Source organism: Diceros bicornis, assembly GCF_020826845.1.
Source record: "Diceros bicornis minor isolate mBicDic1 chromosome 30 unlocalized genomic scaffold, mDicBic1.mat.cur SUPER_30_unloc_5, whole genome shotgun sequence".
Lineage (NCBI taxonomy): Eukaryota > Metazoa > Chordata > Mammalia > Perissodactyla > Rhinocerotidae > Diceros > Diceros bicornis.
In genome coordinates, this window is record NW_026690903.1 from 617,926 (window position 1) to 631,671 (window position 13,746).

Below are 13,746 nucleotides of genomic sequence, written 5' to 3' on the forward strand. Positions count from 1 at the left end.
TACCTGCCTGACACCTTTAATGAAGCCAAGATCCTGACGTTCAGCATGCTGGTGTTCTGCAGTGTCTGGGTCACCTTCCTCCCCGTCTACCACAGCACCAAGGGCAAGGTCCTGGTGGCCGTGGATGTCTGCTCCATCTTGGCCTCCAGTGTGGGGCTATTAGGCTGCATCTTTGCTCCCAAGTGCTACGTTATTTTCCTAAGGCCAGAGAGAACCACATCAAATGTGTTAACGAATAAAACACATTCAGCGAGAAAATAATCGAAATGTAAGTTATTTTCATAGGTCACAAGAACTTGCATACACTTGAAAAATAAACTACCACATTTTTGGATATCCACTTTAAGTACCAACTAAACTTACCTTACATCTCCACTTAATTTTTTGCTTTACGTTTGTTTTGGCTTTGTACAATTTTCCTCAGGCATTCAAATGAACAAATACAAAAACATTCATACTAATTCTCCTCTAAAATTATGTGTGAAAGATTGCGAAAATGGCCACACATTAGTCTTCTCCCACTGTCTGTTTGGTTGTAGCATCCCACGTTGACTCTGGGTAGACTTGGCCTTGTAACTTGCTTTGGCCAATGGGACACTAACAAATGACATAAGCAAAGGCATGAAAACCACTTGCTCATTGTTGCTACTTGTCCTTCTCTGGCTGCCCTTGGGAAGCCTGAGGCCATCAATATGTGAATGAGTCTAGATAGACTGCACATCTCCATTACTCCAGGTGACTTCAAGTCAACAATCAGATATGTGAGTAAGGCTGTCCTAGACCAGCCAATCCCAGCTCAGCCACCAATAGGTCCAGATCAAAATAACTGCCCAGTTAGCCCACAGAATCTTGAGAAAAAATAAACTATTCTTATTTGATGTCACCAAATTTTAGGTTGGTTTGTTATACAGCAGAAACTAACTGATACATTATGCTACCATTTATATATGTCCCCTCATTATTTGTGTAATTATCACAGATTTCTATTTCTTTATCCAATATCGTAGACTGGAATATTTTTCTATAGATTAAGTCACTGAAAGAAAATCAGAGACCATATCATGTTCCATTTTACTTTTTCTCCTTCCTCTTTTCAACCAGACATCTTTAAGCATATATATATATTAAGAATATCTTCACTAATTTTAAGATTATGTATATTCTTATATATTGTCATCCACCACTGTTATACGCAGGGGATTTTTACTTTTAATTTTAGCTCTATAATCCATTTGGAATGATTTACTTGTGAATAATGTTAGTTGATGGTCCAGCATTTTATTTTACAAATGGATATCTTTTAGTCTATAAAACAAACACTACAACATTTTAAAAGTTGATTTGAAGCACATGGAATCTGAATAATGTTTGGAAAATTGATATTTTTGAAACGCTGTTTTCAATCACAAGTATAGTATATCTCTCCATTTAATCAGAGCTTTTACACGCTTTGTATCTCTTTATAATCTTCTTCATATAACTAATGTGTAGTTCCAATTATTTTAACTACTCATCTTAAATAATTCATTGCTCTTAGGAATGGAATAATTATTTACATGTTTAAACTAATTCTTGCTCATGTAACAGTATTTTTGATGTTTCATATAGGAATCTAGCTTCCTTATACATTACTGCACTTATTTACCAGTTCTAAATTTTATAAGTTATGTCCCACTAATATAATCGATTTTCTCTTCTTCTCTAATATTATTTACCTCTTATTCTTTTGATTCTCATTTTTTCATGACTGTGCTCTCCATTGCCACACTGAATCACAAGTGCTTGCCAGGAGCATTTTCCTCTTCTGAAGTTTAGCGTAAACATCAGATAAATTCCTTGTCAGGGCAGAACAGGCATGTAAGGGAGAAAAAGTAAAAACGTGAAGGGGAATCATTTCTGCCTGGAAATCAACAGACTTGCTTTTCTTGGCTGTTTGGAGCTGGAGATCTTATGACAATGTGGCCAGCTGAGAATCAGAGGATCTTTCTCTAGTCCCAGGAATTAGTCTTGGTCAAATCTCTCAACCTCTTTAGACTTCAGTTTCTTCACCTGTAACATGAAGAGTTGGAAGAGTCTTCTTGAGTTCTGAAATCCAGTGACAACAAGATACCCTTCACCCAGATGCACTTGACAAAGACCAGAGAGAATTTTTAGTTGTCTTCTTCTGCATCAACATTATTATCCATATCACCCCTTAAAGACATATCAAATGTCTACTTTCGCATGACACTGATAAAACAGGTTCCATACCAAATCGCTGTTCATTGGGATAACAAATCTATAGTTAATTGTTTAGAGGTAAGTATAGAGATGGGCCTTGCAGGGAACAGCAATCAATGGGCCAAAAAGTCTTGCTTTATGTTACAGCAAGGCTGTGGAAACACTCCCTAATACACCAGAATGCTTAAGTACTTAGAAAGTATGAAATAAATGGGAGCCTTGTATCCATGGTTACTAGCTAATAAGGATATGATTTTTAAAATTTTGTTAATGATGCCATTTGCCTGCTATGGGGCTGTTCTCTGGTGAGTAAAGAGCAGATGTATTCAAGGCCACTTTCATTCCTTTAATAAATATTTACTCAGTGCCTTCCACTTGCTGCACGATAGCAGTGATCTACCCTAAGAGCATTTATATTCTAGTAGGGTGACACAGAACATAAACAAAAAGAGAATCTTGAGGTGATCAATAAAGTTACATATACATCAAACTTTTTCATTCTGGACTATTATTCACCCTTTCCCTTCTTTGACTGTTTACCAGAAGTCTAATCATGGACTTGAAAACCAAGAAAGCATGGGTTCCAAGTTTCTTCTCACAACACCCTTGTTTCAAATACATAGTGTTTATCATCTGAGAGTATGTCTCTTTAAGACTAAGTTCCTAGGAATCAACATTATTTCATCACTTGCTTGAGAGGACCAATGTTATTATGAAGGGGAAAAAAATATCATATGGGATTTATACTTGAAATGATGTTTCCACTCTAATTGTGTTATTTAATGTGGTGTGATTTGGGGAAAGTCGGTTACTCCTTCAGAGACAGTGGTAATAAGACTCTGAAAAGCATTCTATAGAGATTAAATGAAACAAAGTATGAGAAACTGCTTTGTAAATTGCAAAGCAATCTATTTCAGATCATTTTTTCTAATAATATTTTCATTTATCCAATCCTTTTTGACTCTAACAAACCTGCCTAGACTTTTATCATTTATTCAACAATAATAATGGGTCAAAATGGTTGAATATTAGAAATTTCATATGGTTCAACTTAATTAATAGGCCATCACAATATTTAATTTGATTATAATTACAGTTAAATTTTTCATGATGCCTTATCATGTGCAAGGCACTTTCTAGGCATCTGACATGTATTCACTCATTTAATCCTCACAACAATGCCATGGAGACAATACTATTAACCTCTATTGTATGGATGAGGAACATTAGAGGTTATATAATTGACCAAGGTCACACAGCTGGTACCCAGGCAGTCCACCTCCAAAATCTCTTTTAGGCATCCATTAGAGGTTGTGGCGCTTACATTGTAAAAGGATCACCTTGGTTCCTGGTTGGTGAATGGATCAGAAGGGACTAAGGAAGAAAGCACATGGCTACTGAAATGATCCAGGCAAGCAATTCTAAATACAGGATTTCCTTCCTTTTTAAGGCTGAATAATATTCCATTGTATAGATGCCCCAGATTTTCTTCATCCTTTCACCCACGGGTGCACAATTAGGCAGTTTCTATCTCTTGGTTATTGTGAATAATATTGCAGTGCATTTTGTCAAATGACTTCCTGGCACTTAGTGAGTTTGAAAAAATTCTTATACACATTAGTTACTGTAATGAATTACCTTTCTAAATGTCTAAAGTTTAAATATTTGTCATTCTACAGAAATACCTTGCCTAATCATGATTTGTGTCGTTATCATTTCATGAATGATCTAAGATTTCTGTACAAAAAATTGTTATAATGGCTTTTTTTGCATGTATTCAGGAACCTGGCATAATATGGGTATTCCCTGATTCTTGATTTTTAGTAGATTTTTCTAGTAAGCCTTTGGGATACGAAGCATCTTCGTAGATGTGAGGCAGACAGCAGAAAAATGATAAAGTGATTGTTATATTTAATTATATCAAAAGAAAACTGTAGTTTTGCTAAATTGCTTTTACACATCATTTGCTTATTTGTAAGAGTGACACATATCATTTTATTAATGAAAAGAAAATTCAATAAACAATTTTAACATAAAACAATATCTATTGAGAACTTATATGAAAATTTTAGCAATATGCTGTCACCAATTTCCTCATCTGCAAAATGGAGATAGATAATACTATCTTCCTTACGGGTTTCTGTGAGAATACTCAAGAGTAATGTATGTAAAAGGCTTATCAACATGTGGGTTGGAAAGTGATGCCCCATTCATTTTTCCACCGGGATGATGACAGCTTTTTTAATGCTTGAAGTCTGTAGTTTTCAAAATACGTTCTACTCTTGTAAAGTGAATCCTTTTTACAAATTCTTTGTAGAGTTAGATGATCCCTTTGGAATACAAATTCAGGCTTCTGTGTGTGTGCGTGTGTGTGTATGTATACGCACATCTCTCAAATAATACTCCAAGGCTTATAATGAAAAGCTACTTTCCCCACTCTTGACTCTGCTTCCAAAAACAACTTCTTTAATTTTCTGGTTTAAAATCTATATTTCTAAATTAGCTACTCATACAGCTTTTTCATTTTTCAGATTTTGACTATTTATAGTTTATTTATTCTCTGAAAAAATCAGCACAAAGAGTTCTTACATATGTTAAAAACATAATTCCCCTTGCCCAATATAACTATTTAATGAATTAAGATAAATCAAAATTCAATGTCTACTGTTTTATGACATCAGTGTTTACCATTTTATAGCATACGAATCTTATCCAGAAATGTGCTACGTCAGCTAGTATGAATACATTTTCTTTCTCACTTTTTCCTTTGACCGTTTAAATGGTAAAATTCTCTTGTTTCTTTGTTGTCTTCCTATGGATTCATCACTGGTTCCTCTCCTTCCACCAGAAAATTAAATCTCTTCTCATTAACTTCTGATGCATGAGACAATTCATGGGCTTCAGGTTTTGCTTGGGGACACCCCTCTTGGGCTTGAACATATACACAGTCCCACATATACACAGTATGTCTGGAAGGATAGAGGAGGAAAGGATGTTTATCTCTGTGCAAAAGTACCGGGAGACAGTGGTAGAGTGAGAATATTTGAAGTTTTCTTATACGTGCACCTATGACGTAGGCCTCCCTCCCCCCAGATTTTTAAAATTAAAATAGCGTTATATCCTTATCTACTGGCTTGGAACAGCAAGTTGTAGAGAAATGTGAATATATGATCCAATTTTTTAACGAAATTAAGAACAGGAAACGCACAAAAAATTTAGAATTCTAAATATGGGCACATCGTTCTATGAGGCTATGTTAAGGTGGGGAAAGGAATGAAGAACAGCTGTTCAACATCCAGCTACCTGTACAGTCTAGGGGTCCACGGAAAGCCTCCCCTCCAGCCACGCCCTTGGAGCTGATTTCCTCCCCCTGTAAAGTCTGCCTGAATTATTCCAGCCACACCCCACCTCTTCCCGCCCCTGGAACTGGTCTCAGCCCACAACGTTCGGGCCTGCCTCCGCCTACAGCCTGGTCCCGGCTCATTGCCCTGCCTGCACCCTTGTTCCCGCCCATAGAACTGCCTCCCCGGCCTGCTGTCACTCACAGCCTTGGCCCCGCCCACAGCCCGCCCCTAGATTTTGTCCCTGTCCCTGATGCTGACCCAGCCTGCTTTCCAGCTTCTCACTCACTCTAGAAACTAGACATCTCCCCCGAGGCTGGGGTGCACGGCCTCGCCCCGCCCGCCGCCTCAATCCACAGCCCCCAAACGTTCGTCCTCACCGAACGCCCGCCCGAGACCGGAACCGGAAGCGCGGGCGGCGCCGTGGATGGAGCGGGCGTTCTTAGCGGTGTGTTCCGTCTTCTCGTTGCGGACCGAATTCCCCTGGACGTTCGCCCTCAGAGGCGGAGCTCGGTGAGCGGCGGGCGGTCCCGGCTCCAGTCGCGGTCCAGGGAGGGGCCTGGGCCGTGGGCAGCCCCGTCAGGGGTCGGCGTCTCTCCGTCCCCTCGCAGCCCCGTTTCCCCCGGGCTGTTCGCTCAGGGCCCCCGAGGCTGCTGTTCCTCCTGGCTCGGGGCGCCGCCGTCCCCTCCTCTGAGTCCCCGTCACCGTCCTCCGTGTGATTTTGTCCCCAGGGGGCTTTAGCCGCTTCTGGAGGCGATGTTTGGGTCGTTACAAATGGGGCGCTCCTGGCATCTGGGGGGGAGGCAAGGATGCTGCTCAGCGTCCTCCAGGGCCCAGCACAGCCCCACAGAGAATTATCCGGCCCCAAATGTCAGTTGTGCCGAGGTTGGGAAACCTGCTCCAGGACCTGAAAATCTCCCGAGCCCTGAATGAAGTGTGGAACTTGTTGAGAAGTCAGCGAGTCACTTACAGGGTCCCTAAATGACAAGCTTGTTTAAAGGGTCCAGAGTCACCAAAAAGTCTCTGTCCAGCCAAGTGAGTTGAGCGACTCAAGTGCACACAGCACGAAGCTGCTTTCTCCCATCTCGGGGAGCAACAGGTGGCTGGATAGGAATCGGGAAAATCCAGCCACAACCAACAGTTACAGTTAAATCAGTAAATACAAAAATAGAACAGTGAATGGGGTTGGCCTTTCCATCCAACACCCTATAAAAGGCCTCAAAAGCTTGTTTGTGCTTTTTATCCCCCCTCAGACACGAAAAGCATCCGTGGAGCTCAAGTTTGATGTGAAACCAGGCTCAGGGTCCACCTGTCCTCGCTGATCCATGGATTTCTGTGTGACCAGGTGAGTACCCTGTGGACCTGGTACCAACAGGTTCCGGCAGCATCCGCTGTGCAGAAGACCTGCCAGTGAGCTTTCCTGGGCTCCGGTTGTCACCACCTGGAGTCACTGAGAGTGAAGGTATCTTGAGAAAAATTATTGATAGTTGATGGATGGAAAGATGGTAAGCTGTGTGTGGTTCTATGTGGTAAATATTTCAGTAAGTAGAGTTATATGCAAATAAAAACACATGAAACAAACCTAAATAACTGCAAATGTGTATTATAGTAGAAAATATAGATTTACTTGCATTGCATAATATTCAAAAGTCAGGATTTATATATAATATAAATACAGAAATGTTTTGCGTGTGTATGTAGTATTAGAGGACATCCCATGAAATATTAGCAGGGATACTCAGCAACATTCCTTAGACCCTTTCAATTTGATTTCTAAAGTCCTATAAATCCTCCACATAAATTTGAAATAAAGGAGCATTCAGGGAAAAAGATGATTTGAACTTCTTTGTATTAATAACAAATTTAAAATTCAATTTGCCAGTAGCCAGATTTATTTTGAGCATTTTTTTTCTTTATGACATTTCAAATCATTTGGAGGAGTACTAAGCAACACTGTAGATTGAAGGGAAGGGCGCTAGTCTCCAAAAAGACTGTCCTCTCCACCTTGCTTTCTAAAGGGAATTAACTTTGTTTCTTGAAACTTTTCTGAAATAACGGTCTGGTGATTCACGTTGCAGAGAATCTTGTTAAGTACTTTTGTATTTAGTTGTTGGCCTCTACTAATTGTGTGTGTATGTGTGTGTGCCTTTTTCATTCTAGCTTTCCTGAGATGTTCTTGAGGGGAATGTGTGCTGGTCATGCAATAGATAGTCTCTGAGTGTATAATTAATGGTGAACAACCATCCTCGTTTATTCAGGACAGTGGGGTTTTCCAGGACACAGGACGTTTAGTGTTCAAACCAGGGCAGTCCTAGACAAACCGGGATGGTTCCTCATCTCATGAGCCAGGCCCTGGGACACATGCATGGGGACCTGGAGAACCAGAGAGACCTTGTCCCACCTCCATGGAATTTACATTGTATTTGGGAATTTGGATTTTGAAAAGTTAATGATGAGAGTGATGTGGGAGTTTGGCACAAGGGGAATCAACATGAGGGGGCAGAGAAGCCCTCTTGAGAAGGACTGATATTTAGCTTGAGAGCTAGAGTTGGGACTGGATTTAGCTGGCAGGAGGGTTAGACTGGAGTGAGGGTGTGGGAGTGTGTTCAAGAAAGCGTTTCAGGCAGAGGGACACGCATGAGGACACCCCTGAAGCAGAGAGCCTGGTGTGTCCATGAACTGAGAAGAATGATGGCTGAGCCGAGTCAACACACGGGGAGGGGTGTGAGCCACACTGGCGAGGGGGGACAGGCAGGATCAGATCAGGGGTGACTTGGGACTCTGTTCTTAGAACAATGGGAACACTCTGGAGAGATGCGAGTAGAAGGATGATGTGATTAGCGTTTGGTCTAAGCATGTGGGTTAAAATGGACTTCATGGTTAAGAATAAAGACTTAATAGGCAAGATAGGAGGTGCTGGGAATAAGATTGGGAATAAGATTAGGAATAAGATGATTGTTCCCTAGGCCTGAGTGATGGCTGTGGAGTAGGAAAGAAGTAGAAAGAAAAGACCATGGAGTGTAGAACCAAGAGAACATAACGGTGCTTTCTTGCCTGCATGTGTCAGATGGCACAGGCCACTGACTGTTCTCGCTGCTGTCTGTGCAGACCTGCAGGTGCCCCCTCACCCAGGTCTGTGTGTTCACCCCTCTTTGCCACTCACAGGCCCCCCCATCCACATCCTAAAAGAAGTCAGGTCTTACTTGTCAGGGGGTTGTCTCACAAGGTAGACACCTAGGAGAGCCCCTGCAGGCATCAGAGCAGCCCCTTCAGCATCTCCATCACCTTCCTCCCTTCCCCTCTCTCGCTTTACACACCCAGAATGACCCCTGCTCAGTATTACACATCCCCATGATCTTCCTCCCCCAGGCTTGAGAAGGGTGGGGTAGCCACTGGCGTGGACATCATCTGCACCTTCCATTCTGACCCCCGCAGGTCCCAGGCTGGACAGAGAGTGACTCTACTGGGAGCTGAGCCATGAGACTCAGCGCATCACCTACCTGGGCTCCTTCACCCTGGACTGGGACAGCCTCTGCTTCAGTGGTGAGGGGCTGTGCTACAGCCACGCTGTCTGTTCTGTGTTCCCTCCATTGCTCTAAAGTGAGCTATGATCCATCTCTCTATCCTCCTGGTATGGGTTCAGTCTTCTCATCACTGTGTGATCACTGGGTCCAGCCACCTTCCAACTTATTGCCTTCCTCCTGAACACCCCTCCACTCGTCCCCTCTGCTTTCCCCTCTGCTTTTCCCACAAAGGTCCCTACATCCTTTCTCTCCCTTAATTCTTTATGTTCACCCCAACACTTGCTCAGCTCCTCTCACCTTCTCTCCACAGGTTACACCTATGGAGCCGTGGCCCCAACTACCACCAGTGAGTATTCCTGGCCCTGGTCTCCTGTGTCCCGTCTGCATTTGTAGTTTGGGAGCACTTGTTCTCCTTCATCTGCTGTCCTTGGTGAAGGAAGGACCTGGAAGGACCCTAATTCATCCCTTCTCTCCCTCCCGGGTTCTGGTGGAGAGTCCCAGCCAGTGTGAGAAAGCCTTAGACACAGACATGTTCTCCACCACATTCTGACCCCACATGGTTTTCACTTTAATTCTCCTAAAGCCCTGCCCTTGGTCCTCCTTTTCCAGGTATCCCATCCATCTGCCCATTTTTCTGCCTATCTATCTCTCCTCTGAGTTCAGTCACTCTTGTTCACCTATCTCTCTCTCTTGGGCTCCTCTCCTCCACAGGCTTGCTCATTCCTTCTACTCACACAGTCACCGGTCCCCTCACTCTCATTTATGCTTTACCTGTGAATGGTGGTCCTGAGACAGCCAGTGCTGGAGCCCGTGTGAGCCTCGGGTCTCCTCCCACTCTGTCCCTCCCTGATGACAGCCTTATCCACAGCTCCCGAGCCGGCCACCACGTCCCTGCATACTTGATCATCACCTGAGCCACCAGAAGCCACCACAGGTATCTGGGGGCCCCTTTTCCTTCCCAAGAGAAGCTCTCTGGCCCCACTCCCCATGAGCCAGGTTTGATCCAGGAGGTGGGAAGCCAGGGTATGAAATTCTGGTTTTAGGACAATCATGCTGATCACAAAGATTATACCAACGATTCAGTCTAAGGCCAGCTCTCAGAGAGCCCCTAGTCTTGTGGAATTAACACATCATTATAATACAATGTGGGATATTTTGGGGAGAGGCACCTGGCATAATTTGGAGGGAAAGAGCTTGCTAGAGAAAGTTTCAACAGAATGAAGTCTTTAAGAATGTGTAGGAGGGAACCTGGTAAATAGAGGATGAAGGGATTTCCTGGCAGAGAGGATTCCATGAGCAAAGGCTCCAGCCAGAAACAAGATGCCGTATGGGGAGAATTGAAACGAATTTGGGTTGCATGAAGCATAATGTTTAACCCGCAATAGATGGATAAAATGAGACTGAAAAGTCAGCAGGAGCCAGATTGAGTAGAGACTTGAGTGCCAGGTCAAGAAGGTTGAACTAAACACTGAAGGCCATAGGGAGCCATGGGTGGTACTAGAGCAGTGGTGGCCCTAGTGAGGTATTCATTTCAGAAAGATTCTTCTAGTAGTCCATGTAGAACATCCTGTAGACAGAGCATCCAGTGAGCCTGCTGGGGTGTTGGTCCGGGTGAAGGAAGTTAAGACCTGAGCTAGGACAGGGATGGAGAGAGGGAGTGTATGTGAGGACCAGTGTGCAAGGTGAATGGGTGTTACTGGGAGGGAGGAGGAGCTGAGTAGATGTGCTGGTTCTGACTTGGGTGACCACACGGGTGGGTGGTGGTGCCACTGGGACAGAAGATGACAGATTATAATGAGTGCAGGACTCTGGTCTGGTCTCAGGCCAGCTTTCAGAGATGGCCATCGCTCTCCCTCTCGTCTTGCAGCTTTGGGGCACAACCTGAAGACCCTCACAGTCAACGTCACCATCTCCACCCTCCGGTATTCATCAGACATGAGCAATGGCTATGCCATGTTCAACTTCACTGAGAAGGTCCTGCAGAGCCTGGTGAAACCCTGGTTCCAGCAGCTCCTGGTGGGTTAAATCCCACCCAGCCCTTCCTCCAACCCCTGTCCCTCCTGCTCCTCTTCCTCCTCCTTCCTCCCCAGCTGGATCATTGTTCAAGAAGAGCAGCCTGGGCCCCTTCTACTCAAGTTGCAGACTGGTCTCCCTCAGGTGAGACCATCCCCTCAGCATTTGCCCCTAATGACCACTTTTGTGACCACCCCTCTCTGTCTCTCCACTGTCCTCCCATTTCCTCGTTCCTGTTCTGGCCCCCACCCCCGGAGGTTTCAGGACCTCTCTCTAGACTCCCCACATCCCTCTCTCCCCAGGCCTGAGAAGGATGGGGCAGCCACCTGTGTGGACGCTGTCTGCACCCGCCACCCTGATCCCGTGGGCCACCATGCCTCTGTGCTGGGAGCTGAGTGTTGCCACCTGTCTGCTCTTCCTCTCGGTGGCTCCTGGCTCCGCAGCCCAGAGTTTATCCATTAAGAGAGAGCACCAGCTACTTTTCCGCATCATCAGCTGGAACCTCAGCATCTCGGAGCCCACATCCTCGGAGTACTCCGCCCTGCTGAGAGACACCCAGGACCAGGTGGGGTCTCCCACTCCCGTCTCTCCTTGCCCTGAGGGCACCGTCATTCCTCCATCTGACTTATATCTGTTATGTGATTGTTTCAACCCTTCACTTTCCCTGCATGTCTGGGTTCTCTCAGTGTCCAGGGGTGATGTCCTAGCTGCCTTTCCCATTTCTCACCTGGGTAAACTGAAGCTCAGAAAGGGGAGTATTGTGCCTAAGGTCACACAGTGAGTTAGGGGCAGAGCCAGGATCAGAACTCAGGTCTCCCTTGTCCCAAGGTCTGTGATCTTTCACTGGCTCCAGTGGCGCCGTGCATCCCCAGGAGACCTTCATCTCACCCACTCTCCCTCGTGTTTGTTCTAGGTCACCAAGCTCTACAGCGGCACCCAACTTTGAGACATATTCCATTCCACTCCTGCCTGGTCACCAACTTAATGTAGGTTGAGGAGATTGGAAGCATTGGCTGAGCTGGTGGCTGATGACTCTGAGCTCCCGTGACACATAATTGATCTGGAAGTCACTTACATCGTGCCCATTCTGCCCCACATCCCTGTCAGCTAATCCTAACATCTCCTTCCATAGGCTTTTGGGGGATGAGGAAAGCATTAACATTTGGTGCCACCAACCTCCAGCATCCTGCTCCTCCTCCTCTTCTGGAGACTTTCAACAAATATCAGCAGTCTAACTGTGCTCTCTAATACTGTAGCCGCTAACCACATGGGGCAATTTAAATTTTTTATACACCTATTAGGATACGATTCACATATTGTGTGTGGAGAGGAGTGTATTTTTTAGGTTTTTCTATATACAATATCTTCTCATCTGCAAAACAAATAGTTTTACCTCTTCCCTTCCAATCTGGATTTCTTTTATTCCTTTTTCTTGCCTGATTGCCCTCATTAGAACCTTTAGTACCTGTGATTAACATACGAGATATGGGAAGACATCATTGTCTTGTCCCTGGTCTTAGGGGGGAATTTTCAGTCTTTCACCATTGAATATGGTGTTAGCCGTGGGTTTTTCATCGATGCTGTTTATAGGTTGAGAAAGCTTTTTCTATTCCTAAATTGTTGAGTGTTTTCTTTTTTAGACACGAAGGGCGTTGTATTTTGCGAAATTCTTTTCTGTGTATGTGGTCCAGATTGCCTGGTATTGGCCCTTATTCTATTAATATTGTGTAATACATAGTCAAGTTTTCAGATATTAACCCAACCCTTCAACTAGAGGTTAGAGATTAAGATGTTCTCAAGTCTTGCCTGGGCGTGCCATAGCCCTGAGCCCTTGTGTCCTTCTAGATGCCCGCAAATACACTGCAGCTTTTCAAAGGCCCCTGTGGACATCACATTCCCCCAAGTTTTCTTCTAAGTTTTTGGCTCACCTCTTGCCTGCCTCAGCTGGTATCACTCCCTCAGGCAACTACAATAGAAAACAATTAGCTCTGATTGTTTTTAGCAAGTGCCCTGGGGACAGACTTTCCTCCCTGGGCAAGCTCTGACTCAAGTAACGTCAAGCCCTGAACATGGGGCTTTATCGGGAAGCTGCCAGGAAGGTCAGCTAGTGACAGTTCAATGGGGATGGTTCTTTTCAGAGCTCCAAACCCATTATGGCTGCTTGGCTGCTGGTTGTCTCAGCTACCATGGTTCTGAGACTGATGATTTTCAAAGTTATGGAGGATATTGTGAGAGCAGGATGGGATAGTGCAAGTTATAGTGCCACAAAGTTTGCTCCCGTTATCAAGATTCCACCATGTTTCTTCACTAAACCCTCCTCAGATTCTTACAAGCTGTTGATTAATTTCTAGACTTCTGAAAAGTTGATTTTGACAATTTTTACCAGTGTTTTCATTGTTTTTATGCATTTGCAGAAAATCTTTCTCAAATGTTTCAAAAATGTTCTCCCTGTGGTTATTTATTTATGAATTAATTACTTGAAATTACATGAGAAATTCAGTTCCTCACTCACACACACTAACCACATTTTAAGTGCTTGATAACACCATGGGGATGATAATGAGTGTATTTGGTAGTGCAGACAAATGTTTACATTATTGCAGAAAGTTATTTTGGACAGGACACAGAAGCAGGGAATCTAGTATCAA

The 13,746-nt window shown here is 44.0% G+C and overlaps 1 long non-coding RNA gene across 2 annotated transcripts; it reads left to right on the forward strand.

Moving 5' to 3' along the window:
* The first annotated feature begins 5,929 nt into the window (after nt 1–5,929).
* Nucleotides 5,930–11,470, forward strand: LOC131402174 (uncharacterized). Of its 2 annotated transcripts, none has more exons than XR_009218335.1 (6): nt 5,930–6,074; nt 6,815–6,906; nt 9,396–9,515; nt 9,954–10,019; nt 11,176–11,242; nt 11,401–11,470. It is a non-coding gene; the product is annotated as an uncharacterized LOC131402174 (long non-coding RNA). The 2 variants fall into 2 exon arrangements; XR_009218336.1 differs by lacking the exon at nt 11,176–11,242 and adding an exon at nt 10,953–11,101 and having other exon boundaries at nt 11,401–11,463.
* Nucleotides 11,471–13,746: the final 2,276 nt, after the last annotated feature.